The sequence below is a fragment of the Salvelinus sp. IW2-2015 genome, unplaced genomic scaffold (assembly GCF_002910315.2).
Source record: "Salvelinus sp. IW2-2015 unplaced genomic scaffold, ASM291031v2 Un_scaffold2071, whole genome shotgun sequence".
Lineage (NCBI taxonomy): Eukaryota > Metazoa > Chordata > Actinopteri > Salmoniformes > Salmonidae > Salvelinus > Salvelinus sp. IW2-2015.
In genome coordinates this window covers 95,173-102,228 of record NW_019943413.1, presented here as the reverse complement: position 1 = coordinate 102,228, position 7,056 = coordinate 95,173, and the positions used below count along the sequence as shown (strand labels likewise).

The following is a 7,056-nucleotide window of genomic DNA, read 5'->3' as shown; positions in this document are numbered from 1 at the left end:
TCTCCGTTATACTATATACTTCTTGAAGATAGACCTGGCAACAATCACTTTTTTTTTTTTCAGATGAGGATCAGGAAGTTGGCGCCCAAGATCCTCCAGCTTGCTCAGAGTGGGACGGAGACGTTCTCCTACGACTTCAGAGACGAGAGGATGATGAGGAGGCTGATGTTGTTTATCCAATGCCTGTCCTCAGGGGACGAGGTCCAGTTACAGTCAAATTCATTCATCTTTGGTCATGAAGGGAAATTCATTGTGCAGCGAGCGATGTGATATAAGACACATGAGTACAAAGATTCATAAATAACAAAGACACACTCACAAGTTAGTCTGTCCTTATGATGCTACTGACCTGTCTTGGCTGTAAAGGTAGTCCGTCATTCGATGCCATCTGACTGTAATGGCTTGTAAAGTTAGTCCGTCATCGATGCACTGTCTTGGATGTGAAGTTAGCCTGTTCATTCGATGCCACCTGACCTGTCTTGGTCTGTATAAGTTGATAGAAGAGATTGAGGGGGAAACCGAGAAAAATAACATATCATTTGGGAAAACAGTATATTTTTGTTTTCCTTGAATCAGCAGTTACTGGGGTTATATTTGAGAGGGCAATGTGGAGCAGGCTGGGTAGAGGTTTCAGGGGGTTGGTTAGTGGGGAAAGTTTGCTCGAGCCACAAAGCATAATATATATATATTTTTTTTTTAAAATTGTTCGGCTGGCCAAATCAAAGAAAATAATATCTATTGTTCAGCAGCTTGTCTGCTGCTGTTTCTCCTGAGGCTGCAGTTGAATTGTTCCCCTACTTGCTGAACTTGAATGTCACTAGCTTAGCACTGGTTTGCTTTTGTCAGCATCCAAATGGTCCCCCTAAGGGGCTGCTGGTCAAAAGTGCTCGCACTATATAGGGAATAGGGTTGCATTTGGTCCCGGTCCTATATAGTTGAATATAATAGGGATAGGGTGCCATTGGGTCCGGTCTATCGTGTGAACTATATAGGAATAGGGGTGCCATTTGGTCCGGTCTATAGTAGTGAACTATAATAGGGAATAGGGTGGCCATTGGGTCCGGTCTATAGAGTGAACTATAAATAGGGAATAGGGTGCAATTTGGTCCCGGTCTATAGTAGTGAACTATAATAGGGAATAGGGTGCCATTGGGGTCCGGCCTATAGTGGTGAACTATAATAGGGAATGGGTTGCCCATTGGGTCCCGGTCTTAGTAGTGAATATATAGGGAATAGGGTGCCATTGGGTCCGCGGTTATAGTAGTGAACTATAATAGGAATAGGGTGCCATTTGGAACGTTACCCTTGGTTTGTTATAGGCTGTTTCATGGTTTTACTTTGAGGATGACTTCCTATGAGGAATGCTTCTCTCGTTATCTCTCCTTCAATGGATGGTAAAAAGGACCGAACTGACCACAAGCACATTTAGCGCCGTGGCTACTGCTGTGCCATTGATAAAATAACTCAATAACTTGATGATGAAGCTGTGTAAGAAGCGGAAAGACTGGCGATAACTTTAGCTGGGTACTGCTACCAGGTAACGTGGCCCTGCTTCATTAACTTAGGCTACGCCATCTCTTTTTGTCCTATTGTTCATGATGGACCTATAGCTCTTGTGTTAAGATGGTGGTTTTCTCACCATTGGGGATGGTCCTGGAAATTGGTAATCTGGCACTTCGAATGGGTACTGGAACATTGGAACATTGGGGTACTGGAATTAGGCAACATTTGGGTACTGACATTGGTACTGAACAATTGGAACCTGGATACTTTGGGTCATGGAACATTGGGAACATTGGGTATGGAACTTAGGAACATTGGGTACTAAGAACATTTAGGTACTGGAAATTTGGAACATTGGGTACTGGAAACTTAGGAACATTGGGTACTGGAACATTGGGTACTAGAATTGGGTATGGAACATTGGAACATGGGTACTGGAAGCATTGGAACTGGTGTACTGGAACTTAGGAACATTGGGTACTGGAACTTGGACATTGGGTACGTGGAACTTAGGAATCATTGGGTTAGAACATTGGGTACTGGAACATGGAACATTTTGGGTATGGACATTGGAAATTGGTACTGGAACTTGGAACATTTGGGTACTTGGAACATTGGGTACTCGAAATTGATACATTGGGTCACTGGAACTTAGGAACATTGGGTAATGGAAATTGGGTACTAGAAACATTGGGTACTGGAACTTAGGAAACATTGGGTAACTGGAACATTGGGTACTGGAACATTGGAACATTGGTACTGGAACTTAGGAACATTGGGTTGCGAACTTAGGAAATTGGGTATGGAACATTGGTCAGAAATTGGGTACTGGAACTTAGGAACATTGGTACTGGAACATTGGAACATTGGTACTGGAACTTAGGAACATGGGTACCTGGAACTTATAGAACATTGGGTACTGAACAATGGAACATTGGTACGGAACTTAGGAACATGGTACTGGAACATGGAACATTGGGTACTGGATACTTAGGACATTGGGTCTGGAACTTAGGAACATGGGTACTAGAAATGGTACTGGAACATTGGAATTGGTATGGAATTAGGAACATTGGGTACTGGAACTTAGGACATTGGGTACTAGAAATTGGGTACTGGAACTTAGGAACATTGGGGTCCTAGAACATTGGGTTCTGGAACATTGGAACTTTGGGTACTGGAACATTGGAACATTGGGTACTGGACTTAAGACATTGGGACTAGAATTAGGTGGAACTTAGGAACATTGGTACTGGAACATTGGAACATTGGGTATCGGAACTGTAGGAACATTTGGGTATAGAACATTTGGGTACTGGACATTGGACCATTGGGTACTGGAACTAGGAACATTGGGTCTCGGAACATTGGAACATTGGCGTAACTGGAACTTAGGGAACATGGGTACTAGAAATTTGGGTACTGGAAATTGGAACAATTGGGTATGGAAATTGGAACATTGGGTATGGACACTTAGGAATTGGGTTACTGGGAACAATTGGGTACTGGACGAAATTGGAACATTGGTACTGGACTTAGGAACATTTGGGTATGGAACATTGGGTATAGAAAAATTGGGTACTGGAACTTTAGGAACATTGGGTAATCGGAACATTGGGTACTGAAATTGAACATTGGTATGGAACTTAGGAACTTGGTTATGGAACTTAGGAAATTGTGGTATGGAACATTGGGGTACTAAGAAATTGGGTACTGGAACTTAGGAACATTGGGTACTGGACATTGGAAACTTGGGTTTAAAACTGGGACTTAGGAACATTGGGTATGGAACTTAGGAAACATTGGGTTCTGGGAACATTGGAACATTGGGTATGGAACTTAGGAACAATTGGGGTACTGGAACATTGGAACATTGGGTACTGGAACTTAGGACATTGGGTACTGGAACGTGTCCTTTAGGGGGGAAAAAAAAGGGGGGAAAAAACATTGGGTATAGAACATTGGGTTGGACATTGGAAATTGGTACTGGGAACTTAGGAACATTGGGTATGGAACTTAGGAAATTGGGTAAGAAATTGGGTACTGGAACTTAGGAACATTGGGTACGAGAACATTGGGTACTGGAACATTGGAACTTTGGGTACTGGAACATTGAAATTGGTAATGGAATTAGGAACATTGGGTACTAGAAACTTAGGTTACTGGAACTTAGGAATTGGGTACTGAAATTGGACCATTGGGTAATGGCACTTAGGAACATTGGGTTAGAACATTGGGTACTGGAACTTAGGAACATTGGGTACTGGAAATTGGAACATTGGTACTTGTGAATTGGAACATTGGGTATGGAACCTTGGGTACTAGAACATTGGGTACTGGAACTTATGGAACATTGGGTATCTAGACATGGGTATACATTGGGTAACTGGAACTTAGGATACATTGGGTATGGAACTTAGGAACATTGGGTCTGGAACTTAGGAACATCTGGGTACTTGCTATAGCTTGGCTGTACTGTAGCATGTAAACGTTCTAATATTCCACATAGTTAGAATAAAATCACTGAAGAGTTTTTAGGGAGACATAATAGCCGGGTTAGCTGACCGCGTTACAAACACGCGCTTCAAAGGGGCAGTCTCATTGTGTTGTTGTGGTTGTTGGGACCACTAGCTATGAGAAGTTGCCACGTGGTGAATTGTAAGTGTGGGCTCGATTTTATCTTCGTTCTGGATACCCATGTCTGGGGTGTTTTACTGAATGTTTGTCTATGCTAATATGCTCAAATTCGCTAGCTTAGCTAACCAACAACTGTATAAGTATTGAGTGGACACAAGTTGCTCATTTTGCAAATGTTTTATGTTTGTTCTATGTTACATGTAGTTTGGATGTTTGTCAAAATGCTATGCTTACCCCGTCTGTTTTGCTCCTTAATTTGCGCATGTGTCGCTTTTTGTTGCTGAACAACCAACCCGTCTATATATGGGCTGTTTTCAGTCACTAGACACATAAACAACGTGATGGCAACAAGGAGTGAGTGCATTTCCTGCCTAAGTGCAGTATGCACTTCAAGTCCTCCTCTCTGTTTCTCTTCTCTGTCACTCTCTCTCTCTCTCTCTCTCTCTCTCTCTCTCTCTCTCTCTCTCCTCTCTCTCTCTCTCTCTCTCTCTCTCTCTCTCTCTCTCTCTTCTCTGTTTCTCTCTCTCTTCTCTTCTCTCGTCTCTCTCTCTCTCTCTCTCTTCTCTCTCTCTTTCTCTCTCTCTCTCTCCTCTCTCTCTCTCTCTTCTCTCTCTCTCTCTCTCTCTCTCTGAGCTAAGCTGTCTGATTCCATAACAAAGAGAACCTTCTGGCGCTGGTCAGGTGGTCCTCACCAGGAAGTGATGTCACAAAGCCAGGAAAAAGAAGGGTGAGAGAGGGGTGTGATTGGCGGCGTGACCGTCTGTTCCCTTCTCTGATACCAGAGTTGAGGGTGGCGGAGGCATAGAAGAAAGCTTAGCCCCTCCCCCTCCCCCTGTTCAACAGTACCATTTGTCACAAGTAGCTCCCGCTGCGTGGAAATGTCAGCCTGGTATCTCCAGGAATAGTTTCTAATTATAGCCAGGCAGAGCCCCCTTCTGTCCCTTAACCCCCATGTCTGTGGAGAACAGAAGACTCACCAGATGGCGGGATGCTTTGAAGTGCCCCCCCACCCGACCTGAGACCGTCTCACTGGTGTCTTGCATTACCACTAGCCTGATCCCAGATCTGTTTGTGCTGTCTTGCCAATTCCTATCATCCTTGTCGTGACCAGAGCAAGAGAACACCAACAGATCTGAGATCAGGTTAGTCTTGCATTGTCCAACTGTACTCAGAAGTACCTGCTGCTCATCTGTAGTTRTTTACAACTCATCTGTAGTTCTTTACAAATGCTGTTTTGAATTGAAAATATAAGTGTACCTGCACACTGAAGAAGGCTGTAAAGCCAGAAGGTCTGTGTATGCTATCCCTAATGCAGTGAAACTCATTTTAAAAATTGAATAATGAAGTAAGATTTTATTTTTATTTAAAGAAAAATTTAGTGCAACTAATTACACCTTTTTGATGGATGGTAAAAGTCCCAAGGTATTGTGTACATATATAACAGTGAAGTCATCCAAGTGTTATCTAGATTACAGTTGTACTTAATGCCCCATTGCTAAGGTCAGAGTTCTACTAAATGTTATATTATTATTAGATTACTAGTGTACTACTAGGTTACCTTAGAGAGTAGTACTACTAGGTTACCTTAGAGAGTAGTACTACTAGGTTACCTTAGAGAGTAGTACTACTAGGTTACCTTTAGAGCGTAGTACTACTCGGTTACCTTAGGAGTACGTATACTAGGTTACGTAAGAGAGTAGTACTACTAGTTACTATTAGACGAGTAGATACTAGTACTTAGAGAGTAGAACCACTAGTTCCGTCGCGAGTAGTACTCTAGGTTTACTCTTGAGAGTAGACTACTAGGTTTTACCTTAGAAGAGTAGTACTACTACTGAGGTTACCTTAGAGAGTAGTACGATACTAGGTTACCTTAGAGAGTAGTACTACTAGTTTTACCGTTAGAGAAGTAAGTACTACTAGGTTACCTGTAGAGAGTAGTAATACTAGGTTACCGTATAGAGGAGTCTACTAGTTACTTAGAGGTAGTACTACTTAGGTGACCTTAGAGAGTAGTATAGCTAGGTTACCGTAGAGAGTAGTACTACTAGGTTACTTAGAGAGAGTACTAGACTAAGGTTACCTTAGAGAGTAGTGACTATCACCCGTAGGTTACCTGTAGAGAGTAGTACCACTTAGGTTACCTTAGAGAGAGTAGTAACTACTAGGTTCTTTCAGAGAGTAGTACTCTAGGTTACCGTAGAGAGTTACGTACTACTAGGTTTACCTTAGAGAGCAGTACTACTAGGTTTACCTTAGCCGAGTGTACTACTAGGTTACTTAGAGAGTAGTACTGACTGGTTACCTTAGGGGGCAAGGGAGGAGAAAGCGAACCGCTAGGTTACGTAAGAGGAGCCCCTAGGTTACGTAGAGAGAGCACCGCTAGGTACCGTAGAGAGTGACGGCACATAGGTTACCGTAGAGAGGACGGCACCACTAGGTTACCGTAGAGAGTAGTAACCACTAGGTTACCGTAGGAGGAGCACGCTAGGTTACCGTAGAGAGAACGGCACCGCTAGGTTACCGTAGAGAGGAGCACCTAGGTTACCGTAGAGAGGAAGCACCGCTAGGTTTACGTAGAGAGGAACGGCACCCTAGTACCGTGAGAGTAGTACCATAGGTTACCGGTAAGAGAGAGAGCACCGCTAGGTTACGTAGAGAGGAACGCACCGCTAGGTTACGGTAGAGAGGAACGCACCACTAGGTTACCGCGTAGAGAGGACATCCGCTAGGTTACCGTAGAGGAGGAGCCACCGTAGGTTTACCGTAGAGGAGGAGCACCGCTAGGTTTACGGTAGAGAGGAGCACCGCTAGGTTACCGTAGAGAGTAGTACACTAGGTTACCGTAGAGAGGAGCACCGCTAGGTTACGTAGAGAGGAACGGCACACTAGGGTTACGTAGAGAGTAGTTACCAT

At 43.5% G+C, this 7,056-nt stretch overlaps 1 pseudogene; it reads left to right on the top strand.

Annotated features, from left to right (window-relative positions):
• Positions 1-7,056, top strand: part of LOC112072890 (ras-GEF domain-containing family member 1B-A-like) — a 27,069-nt pseudogene that overhangs the window by 12,542 nt on the left and 7,471 nt on the right.